The sequence below is a fragment of the Gavialis gangeticus genome, unplaced genomic scaffold (genome assembly GCF_001723915.1).
Source record: "Gavialis gangeticus isolate Ggan-Ray unplaced genomic scaffold, GavGan_comp1, whole genome shotgun sequence".
Lineage (NCBI taxonomy): Eukaryota > Metazoa > Chordata > Crocodylia > Gavialidae > Gavialis > Gavialis gangeticus.
In genome coordinates, this window is record NW_017728983.1 from 811,160 (window position 1) to 818,316 (window position 7,157).

General features: G+C 51.4%; 1 protein-coding gene across 4 annotated transcripts in view; it reads right to left on the reverse strand.

Annotated features, from left to right (window-relative positions):
- Positions 1 to 4,614: 4,614 nt before the first annotated feature.
- LRRC3 (leucine rich repeat containing 3) overlaps positions 4,615 to 7,157 on the reverse strand; it is an 11,985-nt gene continuing 9,442 nt past the window's right edge. The window contains exons 3-4 of one of the 4 annotated variants that reach the window (XM_019512710.1): positions 6,549 to 6,616; positions 4,615 to 4,991 (exon numbers count right to left, since the gene is read on the reverse strand). The gene's annotated coding sequence lies outside the window, so the exon portion shown is untranslated. Of the gene's footprint in view, positions 4,992 to 6,487; positions 6,772 to 7,157 lie in introns of all 4 variants that reach the window. The other 3 variants (XM_019512719.1, XM_019512694.1, XM_019512703.1) reach the window with 3 other exon arrangements.

Genomic DNA, 7,157 nt, shown 5'->3' on the forward strand with positions numbered 1-7,157 from the left:
TCCCAGAACGCCGTTCTCCCCTTGTACTCAGCCTTGGTGAGGCCGCAGCTGGAGTACTGTGTCCAGTTTTGGGCTCCACAATTCAAAAAGGATGTGGAGAAGCTTGAGAGAGTCCAGAGAAGAGCCACGCGCATGATCAGAGGTCAGGAAAACAGACCTTACGACGACAAGCTGAGAGCCATGGGGCTCTTTAGCCTGGAAAAGTGCAGGGTCAGGGGTGATCTGATGGCCACCTATAAGTTTATCAGGGGTTACCACCAGTATCTGGGGGAATGTTTGTTCACGAGAGCGCACCAAGGGATGACGAGGTCAAACAGTCATAAACTACTGCAAGACTGTTTCAGGCTGGACATAAGGAAGAATTTCTTTACTGTCTGAGCCCCCAAGGTCTGGAACAGCCTGCCATCGGAGGTGGTTCAAGCACCTACATTGAACACCTTCAGGAGTAAATTGGATGCTTATCTTGCTGGGATCTTATGACCCCAGCTGACTTCCTGCCCTTTGGGTGGGGAGTTGGACTCGATGATCTTCCGTGGCCCCTTCCAGACCAAATGTCTATGAAATCAAATATAGATGCCACAAGGGGATGAAGCATACTCACTGGGGATGGAGTTTCATCAATTTGAGCTAGCCAACTAAGAAGTTACCACCAAGCATGGTGGATTGTAATTTTTCAGAACTTTATAACTTGGCCAGACTGGTGGAGTTTTTCCCAGAGACAGCGAAGGAGTGTCTCTGACACCAAGGCCACATCCCTGCCAAATTCCAAGCCTACAGAGTTTGGGGGCACCTGGAGCTTTCCAAAGAAAAGATCAGCAGGACTATTTTTTTCACCTGGGTAAAATAACATATTTCCATCCCCCCACCCCTCCCCCCACCCCCGGCTTCATCCTTAGGAAAGCTGAACTGAATTGGCTGACATCTCCTACACCTCCCCCCCATCCAAAAAAGCAGACATCTGGCATGGAAAATTTCAACCAACACATGGGAAGTTCTGCAACATTTTCAGTTGATTCTAGCAGGAGGGGTTATGCATTGTTAATCACAATATCAGGGACAAGCACCTCTGCTCAACAGGGAGTCAAGCCCCTGTTATGAAGGTTGGAGAGGAAAGACCCTGTTGAGCCAGCAAGGGCCAGGTGCCCCTGACTAGGTCCCATGACTGGAAGGGGGCATGGCTAGGAGAGATAAAAGTCTGCCCCAGCAGTAAGTGAGGGGCAGTCAAGCCCTGGATGTGGACAAGGCTGGACTGATCCTGCCTGATGGATGGGAGGCCTTGCTGGACACTGTGAGTAACCCCAGAGGGGGAGTAAGTTTCTACTGAGGGGTCTCCTTTGCTCCTTACTTTTGGGCAGCAAGCCAGTGGGCAAAGCCCTGAGTGAAGACAGTGTCTGTTTAGGCAGGAAGAAATTTAAAGTGGAGGTTTTCCCCTTTTTTGTTGTGTAACGCATACCTGGTGGGATGGGAGTGGCCATAAGGGGAGAGGTGGAGGCGGCATAACAGGGTGCCCCAACATCCTGACTGATACCCTTCCCAAAATGAAGGCTAGGGCCATAGGCAGGACAGTCTGAGGACAGGAACCGAACTGGGGTCAGGTCCAAAGGACCAGCTCTGGTGCCTTAAGGGGTTGGGCAATATAGCTTCAAAGCCTGAGGTCCTGGGCGGTAGTCCCTGAAGGGGCAGGGGGCTGGGAGCAGCACAGAGCTAGGGACAGACTGAGGAAGAAGAGAGATGGTGTTTAGATGAGAGTGACCAGGGCCTGGAACAGGCCAGGTCCAATATGACACTCATGACCCAGTAGATGCTAAGAGTCCTGCCAGGCACTAAGACCTTGCCTTAGGTTTCATTCCTCCTCCCTCTGCTTTGAGCATAGGCAAGATGCCTCCTCAATTACCTCTCTCTTTTTTCCAGCAAGCCATGGCGTGTGGGGGGGTTGGGACGTTCCTGCGTGGGTCTGGGATGGCAGGTCTGACTGCAACGGGGCCGAGGGACCCTCCACCTGAGTCTTGTCACGCCCGGCCCATAATGCACAGAAACATGCTCCTTTGTGTCTCACCACCCTGCACATCTGATATAATGGGCATGACTGGGCAATAAACAGTTTTCCCAGGGCCAGAGCACTTTTCAAGGCTTGGGAAGATGATCCTGCTATAATTAGGATGAAAAGGGGAAATCTCTTTTAAAAAAACAATCTGTGCCAATGTTTTCGGTGAAGCAAAACATTTTGTTTCAGTTATTTCAAAGCATTTTGTTTGGATTTTGCCTGGGTTTTGTGCATGTCTCATTAGAAATGAACAAATCTGAAAATAACAACAACAAAAAAGATTTTTCTGTTTAAAAAATCTTGTGACAAGATGTTTTGACAATTTTGGAACTCTTCCAAAAAAGAAGAAGAGAGATTTAGCATGAAAACCTCATTCGAATCAACTGTTTTCTCCCCTTGGAAAAAAAAAATTAAAAGATCTAGCCTTTCCCAATGGAAAACAAGTTTTGTTGAAAAATTCCTGACTTGTTGAGTATTCGAGAGGAGGGCAACTTTTATTGCCAGTTCTAAAGCCCCATGAAGTCAATAGAGAGACGCCCATGGGTTTTGGATCAGACTTATGGGGAGGGTCAGATTATTCAGCCATAATTTCCGTAACAAAATACACAGTTGAAGGTTAGGAGTATGCTGGTTGGTTATGATGATTTTTGGCTATATTTTATGTTAAGTGTCCTGCAATGTGAGGTGTCACTCAGACACACAAGAAGTAAAGAATGATCCAAAATGCAGCTAGCCTACAGCTGTGGGGTGAAGGGAGGCAGTTTGTGAGACAGTGGCTATTGCTTTTGCTTGTGAGCTCCTACAAATAAGCTGTTTGGGGCAGGGCTCATTTCTGCTATGTGTGTGCAGCATATAACACAATGGCCTCCTGTCCCTGGCTTGGAGCCTCTAGGAACTAGTATCAGACTAATAGCATTGGTGATGATGACAGTTACAATCAACAGATGTCCTGACCTCAGAAGCTCTCCCTCACTGCTTGGGTAAGTGCCATATTTCCAAGGGCTTTATTTTACCACCCATGTGTCTTCTGTTTTTCTTTCCATGGGGGTTCCCTTTCTTTTCAGTTCTGTTCTCATGCTATTTTCCTCCTCTGCTTTATGCCTTCGTTCAATCACCTCTAGGCTTCGGTCTTCCTCTTTCCCAGCACTGTGTCTAGGAGAGCAAGGGTGATTGCTTGCCCTGCTTTTTTTCAAGGCACTCAAGCCGAGACTTGAGAATCCTTTCCCTCTGGGCTCCACAAGATGTAACAAATGCAGTTATTTTTCTGTGAAACCAAGGCACCGGCATGCCTGCAGCCTGACTCCAGAAGGTCCCTGTGCACACTAACCTGGTGCTAAATATTGCTGCAAGCATCTGTTGCCTAGGTTACAAATGCACAACACTCGGCAGAACAGAATCCTCTCGGCAGCGTTTCTCGTTCCCTCTCCTGGTGAGCAGCCCCCGAGCGATCCTCTGCTTTTAACTGAATTAGTGGAGATTGTCTTTCCTGCTCCACCCCGCCACCCAGCCAGCCACGGCCGAATTTGCAAAGAGCCATATACAAACGCTGCCCATTGCTTTCAGGCTTCTTTACTTTGCAGTGGTATCCTTGGCTGTTGAGACCTCAGCTCCTTTTGAAAAGGCTTGGCCATCCCTACTATTATTGCTACCCCGTTGTTTCATCTCTGCTAGTGGCATTTATCTTGACCCTTCTTGACATGGGGCCCTCCCTACACAGAGAGCCTGCCCCAAAGATTTTATGCCCTTGGTGGGACAGATAATATAAGGAGTGTTATCATCCCTCATGTGCAGATGGGAAACTGAGGCACATAGCCTGATCCAGAGAAGGAGCTAGGTGCCAGTGTAGTCCTTGGTATGGAAACGAGGCTCCATACACAGGGCATGCTGCCTGAGAGTGGAGTCCACAACAGCCAGCAAGCTGGGAAGAGGGTCCATCTCAAACCCCAGCCATTTCCACCACCTTAGCTTCTCAGTCATAGCTGCAAGGAGGTATCTCCAGCTACTTGAGATCACAGACCTGAATGGTGAGTAGAGACATGCTGAGCCCAAGGAAGGGATCCCTGGGGTGAAATGCAGAGAGGTGCATGGGGGAGCATTACAGCCTGCTGACCTGAAGTGAGCATGTGAGCCTGACGGGGTATACACGTGCCCTTGGACATCCATAGCAATAGGGGAAGGCTGGGCCAGTACCCTCTGGGGACACTGCCCCACAGGCAGTATGAGCTGGGCATGTTCCCTGATGCTCAGGCCAGCACATGGGGAGGCACAGGCTGGGCTCCTTTTCCTTCTATCGCACCTGTCACCCTTTAGCCCCAGAGAAGTGGGGAGGGCAGGGAGAAATGCAAAAGGCCACTCCTTACAAGGCCCATAATGCCTGGCTGACAAACCAGGTGACAGCCCCTTCTCTCTGGGTCCTCCATGAGCTTCACCCTCGCTAGGGCTGCTGTGAGAAGCCCTGCTCCTCTGCTCAACCTAGGGTAGGTGATGGGGCCTCTGCCTGATGGACACATGCTAGGCTTCCCCAGGGTGTATCCAAACTCGGGCAGAAAAGGTCTGAAGAGCCAGAGGAATTGTATATTTGGATAGGACTTTATTGAAAATGTGGAGGTTAGAAAATCAACAGTGTTTGGGGGCCAGGCAGAGGCACGGCAGCTGGGCAGAGGAGGCACTTGAGTTAAATTGCACAATAACATCCTGCTTTCTTGCTAATAAAAGTTATCCGTTCCTGAAATGGAGCGTGAGCACATGCCCTTCCCTCTACAGGAGCCTCGCCAGGGGAGCTGGGTCCTGCTTCCATGACATGCGCACCCACGGTGGTTTCATGCTGTTATTTAATTGATGATGTATCTGCAGCCAGGAGAACAAGAAGCAGGAGTGAGGCTGGGCCCTGGCTTCAGTGCTCCGTGCATTTTCGTTACCTGGAACTGCAGTGGTGGTGACCTCGGGCCTGAAGGACAGTAGAAGGAGGGGAAATGCACATGTCAAAAAGAGGGTGATTTGCGAACCCAGAGCCTGCCTGTTCAAGCGGCACAAATGGTTGTGGGTGGTACAGTTTATGCCAAAAAAGAAGCCACATCTGCAGACACGGGGTGCTCAGTGCTTCTGCAAAGTCTCCCTGAGCCATGAGTTGCTGCAGAGAGCTTAGGCCTAGCTACTTGATGACCTGCCTGGTGTGAACAGCTGGGGGATATGGAAAAAGGAGGCCTGCCATTGTAGCAGCTCCTGTACTCGTGAGCTCACATCTCAGACAGTGGTGATGTGCCTCTGAAGGGCCCTGGAGGGCAGGAAGGTTTCTGGCCCCTGGCAGAGGGAGATGAGGTGGAGCTGGGCATCAGGGGAGGGGGTAGGAGCTGTGGAGCTGGATGAGAAGACATGGGACTGGAGGCAGATGACTGGGGAGGAGAGGAGAGCCAGGGGGACAGCAGAACCCAGGAGCCTTCTGGGGGGCTGTGCAGCTGAGGCTCTAATCTCTGCTGGGAGCTCACTGAGCTACAACATGCTCCTGACACACATGTCACTATACGCCATGCATGGCAGAGAGCAAAGCCACAGCAACAACTCATGCGGGGAGAGCCAGGAGGGTGGCCACTGGGTCTGACCACCATGATAAAGGAGAGGGAAAGCGCCTTTTCTCTCTCGCTGAAGAGAGGAGGATGCAGACCCATGGCTTGAAGCTGCAGCAAAGTAGGTTTAGATTGGATATCTGGAGAAACTTCTGCATGGTGAGAGCAGGGAGGCAGTGAAATAGGTGTCCAGGGAAGCTGTGGACTCTGTCACTGGAGGTGTTCAAGGAGAGCCTGAACAGCCACTAGTGGGGATGATCTAGGCGTAGAGATGCCTATGTTCTACCATGGGAATTTTCCAGGGTTCTGGGCTTTGCTGCTTGCTCCCACACCTCCCCACACCCTTTCTGCTACATGTCAGGGTGTTTAAAAACCTTCCTCAGAGGCACTGCCTGCTGTCTACAGCCAAGGCTGGGGACTGACTGGGCTCTGCCAATGCTCCTGATGGCACCAAAGCCAGACATTCCTGGCTAGAGGGTCTTGCCCCTCTGTTTGGGGTCTAACCGATGCCATATCTGGGATCAGGAAGGAGTTTTAGCCCATGGTCAGATTGGTAGGGACTGGGGAAGGGGTTTGTTTTCCTCTGTAGAGGAAGAGATGGCCCTCTACCAAGGATCTCGCAAGCGTATATTGTCTGCATTTCATAGCAGCAGGACACTGGCTGCCGTGGTCCCCCTGCTTTCCCTGTGGCAGGTTTGGATGTTAGGTCTGTGCTGGGTCGGGGTTAATGACTATCTTATGTGGAGTTTTAGATTATGGATTGTCCGGGATGCTTTGGACAGGGCTAATCCTGACTCAGGCAAGGGGTGGGATGAGATGTGACCTCTGGAGGTCCCTTCCAGCCCCACTTCTCTAAGACTCAATGAGGATGGGCGCTTACCTCACAGACCATCAGGGCGCTGCCTTCCACCATGAGGCCAGGATCTCAGGGCATCACTCACCTGCCCTCAGGACTGTCCCATCCAGGGTGCATCTCATCCAGGATCCTGTCTCTACTGGCACCCGCCTGCTGCAGAAGAAGGCGTAGGAATCATCAACAGCAGGTAGAAGCAGGGTCAACTGTCCTCATGGCTGGATATGCTTTCACGTGGGTGCACACATGCCATGGTAGCAAGGGAGATTGAAAACGGATGGTGCCGGCCCTGCATGACACATCCAGAGAAGCTGTATGGGGAGAAATTAGCCAATTCCTGAAGATAGACAGACAGGGTGCTCCCCCAGCCTCAGTGGCTCCGAGGCTTCCTGCCATGGTCCCAGCAATCGCCTCGCTGCGTGCTGCAGGAGGAGTGGTGACCACCACGGTCTCCCATATGCTCGGGCCATTCCAAAGCCAGCAGCCCTGTCCCAGTCTAGGGTACGGGTGAAAGAAAAGCCTCCTGATACTCGAGGCCTGACTCAGGCTTCTGAGCTCTGGGGCTGGCACTGGTGGAGGGAGACGGGGTGGGAAAGATCCTGCTTCTCTCTCCCTGGGCACATGGCATGCCTGAGCCAGACGGGCCTGTGAGCATGTGGGTGAGTGTGGGCGTGAATGCTTTCATTACTAGCTGTTT